This window comes from Gossypium arboreum, chromosome 2, assembly GCF_025698485.1.
Source record: "Gossypium arboreum isolate Shixiya-1 chromosome 2, ASM2569848v2, whole genome shotgun sequence".
Classification (NCBI taxonomy): domain Eukaryota; kingdom Viridiplantae; phylum Streptophyta; class Magnoliopsida; order Malvales; family Malvaceae; genus Gossypium; species Gossypium arboreum.
The window spans coordinates 63,734,079-63,740,742 of record NC_069071.1 but is presented as its reverse complement, the minus strand read 5'-3'; positions in this window follow the sequence as shown (position 1 = coordinate 63,740,742).

The following is a 6,664-nucleotide window of genomic DNA, read 5'->3' as shown; positions in this document are numbered from 1 at the left end:
GGAACATCAGGTGCCTTCAGGATTACTTCAGCCAATCACGATACCCGAGTGGAAATGGGATCGAGTCACAATGGACTTTGTATCCGGACTGCCATTGTCAGCAAGTAAGAAGGATACGGTTTGGGTCGTGGTAGATAGATGGACTAAGTCGGCCCACTTTGTCCCCGTACGTACGGATTTTTCAATGGACAAATTAGCCGAATTGTATGTTTCTCAGATTGTGAGATTACACGGGGTGCCTATTTCCATCGTGTCAGATAGAGATTCGAGATTTACCTCACGATTTTGGAAAAAGTTGCAAGAAGCTTTGGGTACCAAGTTGCATTTCAAGACCGCCTTTCACCCCAAACGATGGTCAATCCGAGCGGATAATTCGGATACTTGAGGATATGTTAAGATGTTGCGTCCTCGAGTTTAGTGGTTCATGGGAGCGGTATTTGCCGTTGATTGAATTCGCTTACAACAACAAACTTTCAATCAAGTATTAAGATGGCACCTACGAGGCCTTATACGGTCGTAAATGCCGTACACCATTGTTTTGGACCGAGCTCGGTGAAAGCAAGATTTTCGGTGGATTTGATTAGAGATGCTGAATGAAAGTGAAAGTAATCCGTGAAAGTCAAGATAGCCTCCGATCGTCGAAGTCATACACGGATCTGAAGCGTAAGGATATCGAGTATCAGGTGGGTGATAAAGTGTTTCTCAAGGTATCGCCTTGGAAAAAGATACTCAGATTCGGTACCGTAAGGGCAAGCCGAGCCCGAGGTTCATTGGGCCATATGAGATATCCGAGCGAGTCGGTCCAGTGGCATATCGTTTGATTTTGCCCCCTGAACTCAAAAAGGTTCACGATGTCTTTCACGTTTCGATGCTTCGACGCTATAGATCCGATCCATCGCACGTGATTAGTCCATCATAAATTGAAATTCAAGCTAATATGAGTTATGAGGAAGAACCGATCCGTATCCTATCACGAGAAGTGAAAGAGTTGCGAAACAAGCGGGTTCCATTGGTGAAAGTGTTATGGCTCAAGCACGGGATAGAAGAAGCTACTTGGGAGACCGAGAACTCTATGAAAGAGCGATATCCAAACCTATTTACGGTAAGATTTTCGGGACGAAAATTTCTTAAGTGGGGAGAGTTGTGACAGCCAAAATTGACCCTAGTCGGGATGTGGTTTCGGGACCACAAAACCGAGGCATAAAAATAATTTAAAATTTATTTTGATGCCTATGATATGTGTTAATTTGTGTGTGACATTTTGATGTTTCGATTTAGTGTTATAAATGCGAATTTCACTAGAAAGGACCTAGTAGTGAACTTTGAAAGTATGATGGGGAAATGTGTGATGACTAGTTGCTCATGCATGCAAAAATAAGGGATTTTCATGTCAAATTTCCCTCCCAACATGAAGTGGCCGCCATGGTAAGAGAGATGGGCAAAACATGTCATGAAACATGTTTTGTTGGTGCATTAGGGAGAAATAATAAACAAAGGTGTATGGGTAAGAAAAGAATGAAAAAAAAATGTGTGAGTGTGGTATTCCCCCCATTGCCGTGAGTTGTAGAGAAAGAAAGAAAAATTTTGTTCATCCTTTCTTTGAGCCAAAACTAAGGAAGAAGGAGGATTTTTGCTTCATGCTTGGTTTGGAAGAGATCTAGAAGGAGATTTGGCTAAGTTTGCATCAAGATTAAGGTATGTATGAGGTTGTGTTAGGAGTTTCATGCATGTTTTGGTTGCTAACTTGATGTGCATGTTAGCCATGGCTCAAATCTTTGTTATGCCATGGAAATGGTATTTGGCCAAAGTTGTTATGGTGATAAAGCCATTGCATGCTAAGTGCGAAGCTTGATGATGATGCATGCAATGATGGATTGTCTACTTTTGAGTAAGATTTTGAGTTTTCTTTTGTTTAATCATGATTGAAGTTGAAAAGGGCATGATTGTCATATTCGCCATGATGCATTCATGAGCATGGTTCATGCTTCTTGCATGTTAGTTAAAATTTGTGTTTTGGATGGCTATGGACACCTTGAAATTGGCCATGCTCATATATGTATATATATGTTTGCACATGATGTTTTGGTTATGAACTAAGTGATGAATATGGTTGTTTAAAGAAGAAGATGTTGAAGAATGATTGTGAAATTGCAAGCACATTCGCCTAGCACACATATGAGTGCTTGATGCTATATTATAAGTTTTGAGCTACAATATGCAAAGCATTAACTAGTAAAATGCATGCTGTTTTTGTGAGGTATTAAGTGCATAATTGGCCTCAACATGTACATGAATATTCGCCTTGGGTAGCCTATTGAAGGCCTTAGCTTTTCCTTGATGCTCGAATAAATTGTATTGAATTGCTTGATGTAGTATAAAATGTGCATGACCATTGTGTATTCAAGCTAAAGAGTGGCCATATGACCATTTAAACTCCTTGTCATATTCGCCATAAGCTAGCACAATGAGGTTTTAATAGATTGAATTTGTTTGAATTAGCTCAAGAGCTAAGAGGGCCACAATTGGACAAGGGAAGGAAAAAGTGATCGAATAGCCGTAAAAGCCGCTTCGACAACATCCGAGGTAAGTCCTCAAGAAGTGACCTTAATTGAATTATGTGGAATGAAATATGGATGTACCGATTATTGATTTATGTGTGTATGAGTATTCGAATGATACCCGGCTAAGTCCCGGCGATTATGCTAGTGATTATAATTGTGTTTGAGCCTTAGTAACGAAAATAAATATGTATGTCCAATGATTATTGATGCATGTGTGCATGAGAAATTGAATGATATCCGGCTAAGCCCAAGACAATTATGTTTGAAATTATAACCGGGTTAAGACCAAGGCAATTGTGCTAGTGGCTACATCCTGCTAAGACCCGAAGGCATTCATGCGAGTCATTCTATCCGGGTTAAGACCCAAAGGCATTTGTGCAAATCGTGATATCCGGGTTAAGTCCCGTAGGCCTTGGTGCGGGTTACCATAACCGGCTATGTCCCAAGGCGATTGAACGAGTAGCGATATCTGGTTAAACTCAAGGTATGTGATTTGAAAATTATAAGCTTGCTAGAAAATTTTAGCTAATGCACTTGTGAAATTTCCCAATGACAAGGTAAGTGTGGTGTGTGCTTTGCGCGCTAGGAGTAAGAGCGTATGAATATCCGCTCCTATGATGGAACGAGTTATCGGCCTTAACGAAGCCGTTATTTGTGTATGAACATAAGAGTTGGGATGGTGAAGTAAGTATGATTATGTGAATGTGTATTAATGAAATGATGCATTTGGCTATGTGAATGTATTGCTTTAATTAAAGCTGATTTTATTGCTTGAGACTTACTAAGCATAAATATGCTTACCCGTTGCTTTGGCTCTCGCTTTATAGATTTTGCTCGATAGCAATCGGATTCGGGATCATTAAAGTCGAAGTCATCCACACTATCAAAGCCTCCATCTTGGTATAATTTTTGGTTGAAATTTGAAATGGCATGTATAGGACTACCCCTTGTTGGTTTAAAAATGTGGTGATGTATATGTATACGGCCATGCGAAAATGGCTCGTAAAAGGAAGCAAGAACTTAGACTATTTGTGGTTTGTATGTATATATATGGTGTCATGATGTGATTATGGATTGGAAATGGGAGTGTTGGTCACATGATCAGCCATTGGTATGGTTAAAATGATCATATATGAACCTATGTATGGCAAGACCTACCTTAAAAACAGATGCTGCCAGCTGCAGAGACGTGAATGTGAAAATTCACCAAAATTTGTAGGAATGGTATTAAATAGTGAATAAGCTATGTAAATGAACCTTGATGAGTCTATTTTCATATGGAAGAAACGAAATGGTCATAGGAGTTACATGTTAAGAGATATTAAAGCTATTGTGAGACAGGGCGAAACGGTTTCGGGTCCCTATCATAACTTTAAAATTTGCTATAAATTATCCGAAACAAACGGCACCAGATTAAAGTTACATACGGTGAGATATTCAAGTTGTAACGCGAAGGTCGAAAGCGATCGATCCTCGTAACATGGGTGACTTTAACTAATAAACTGTACCAATTGGCCCGACCAAAATTCTAGAAATAAATCCATGGATGGATACATGAGTCTAAATTCAGGAAAATTTACGAAACCAGTTTCCGAGTTTTGAAACTCGAGATATGATTTTTAAGGCGACGGTGGCGCATTTTTCCAACTGACCGAAATGTCAAATTGGTGGACAAAACAAGTGAACTTGGTTTGTTAGCCCTCGTGTCCCATAACGGCGATGGTCTCGGGTTCGGGGTGTTACAATCAAAACATTTTTTTGTGGTTTTGTGTGATGTTTTCAATCTTTTGGTAACACCATCATTCTTTAGTCTACCCACCGAATTGGGGGAGTTATAGTTGATGTCATTCATGCTAAGCTTGTTTACTTAATGTGGGTGATTGTGTATTTTAGGTTACAACTATATTTTGAGCATATTAATTTACTTAATCTATGGTGTCTTAAACTATGTATGCATATATGTTATGGCTTGATGACTAAGTTTTGAATAGGTTAGAGGATGGTATGATGTTAAATTTTAGTTTTAATTATGACATTTGGGTGATCACATGTTTTGATATTGATTTGAGTTGAGTTTTAGATGTTTTAAACTTGATTTCTTGGGAGTCATAAGTGCATGATTTGATATTAAGATTTTAGGTAGCGAAAGAAGTGAGTTTTGAGGTGATTTTTAGCCCCTAACATAGTTATATTGATACTTGGGACTAGTTGTATCAAAACAAGTATAACCAAATGCAAAAGGTTATAGTACCAAGGACTTGTATCAGTACAAGTCCCCACTTGTACTAATACATCTATTCCAAGAAAGGGTCCTTCCACTATTTTGAGTTGTTTTGACCCTCGAAGTGTAACGCCCTCAACCTGATCCGATTCACTGGATCTGAATCTTATGTGTTATCACGCGAAAACAAACATAAATTTACAAGTGATTATTACAACTCAGAATATATGTTTTCAAATGAATATATAAACATTAAAGAAATATATCTAAGGACAAGTAGAGAGATTTAATTACAAAAGTCATCACCTAATATCATAACTTATTACATTTATCCTAAATAAATACTCATATCCAATAATATTGATTTCTAAATGCCACCAAACGTGCTCTGTATGCATAATAGATCGTTATGCCACTCCATTGGCATAGTTCTGATATCATCCCTCCTGGTGCAGACTTACATCATCAAACCTGTAACATAACATAAAATATAGATAAGTTCTCAAGAACTTAGTGATAAAATACATAGTTCTTTACCTTGACCAATACTTGAATGCATTAGTTCATAATTCATCATAATGATCACCCCATTCCTAATCTCTTAACTTTACTTCTGTCGAATACTTCATCGAATTCTAATATTTTAAACATGCTAGTTACCATGTCTTACTTTGAATTCATTTGTTTCTCATCAATGACTTTGATTCTGTACTTATATCCTTCAATCTGAACATTCATATATCCTAACCATTTTTCCCTTTAGAGATCCATATGGCTCAATATATCATTACATATGCATACTCAACCCAAAACCAATACATAATCACCTATCATGAATGAGCACATACATAGTTGGCGGATACAATTTTCAAACATATAGATACAAACCTTTAATCAGAATCATGTTTTTAAGATTGTCTCATTTCTTCTCTATATCTTTTCAATCACTAACTTTAGTCAAATCTTAGCCTTATATAGTACTTACCATGTAACTTATAGATATCTTATACCATGTTGCTTTTACTTAGTAATTTAAAGAATCATATAGAACATGCAACAAAGCTTCCAAATTAGGGTATGCCACAAAGTCAGTCCATTCAGAGTTTTCCACAAAGGCTATTCATTCAAAGTTTTCCACAAAGGATTTTCTTTCAGAGCTCGCCACAAATACTATTTTTTCAAAGTTCACCACAAAGGCTATTCTTTCAGAGTTCATCACAAAGGCTAACAAAATGCCACCTAGATGTTTCAAGACTATCGTGTTTGTGATATAGATTATCCTAAACTCCCATCGCGTGAGGTTTGCCCATCACCACTTTAGGAGATGCAGATAACCCCTAATGACATACATCATCCTTAGTTCTTTTTTCAAAGATTGCCATGGCCATGGACTTTTCCTTTAGAGTTCCATATCAGAGTTCGTGTTTTTTGTGTTGATGGTCTTCATCACATACCATCGCGGTGACTAGAAACGGACTCCTTTTATAGATTCTTCATGCACTGACACAATCTAAACCCAACACTTTAATTCCCTAACATACACCCTAAGGAACACTCATCTCACAGCATACATTCCAGGCAGGCATATACAACCATACTTCAACAACATAGTAATCATACACCACTCATCACATACTTATCAGATTCCATACCAAATTTACATAATATCACCAACAAACATTCATACACTCATATATTTTCTTTAGTAATAATTCATATAGTCGCATACATATCATATTCATACTATACTTTCCATGGTTTTGGAATTCATAATTCAATCAATCTTCTATAGACACACTTTGGTGTGAACAAAATACATGCAAGAGTCAGTGTAAAACTCACCTACTGCAGTTCAAAGCTCTAGATCTAGATATCCATCACG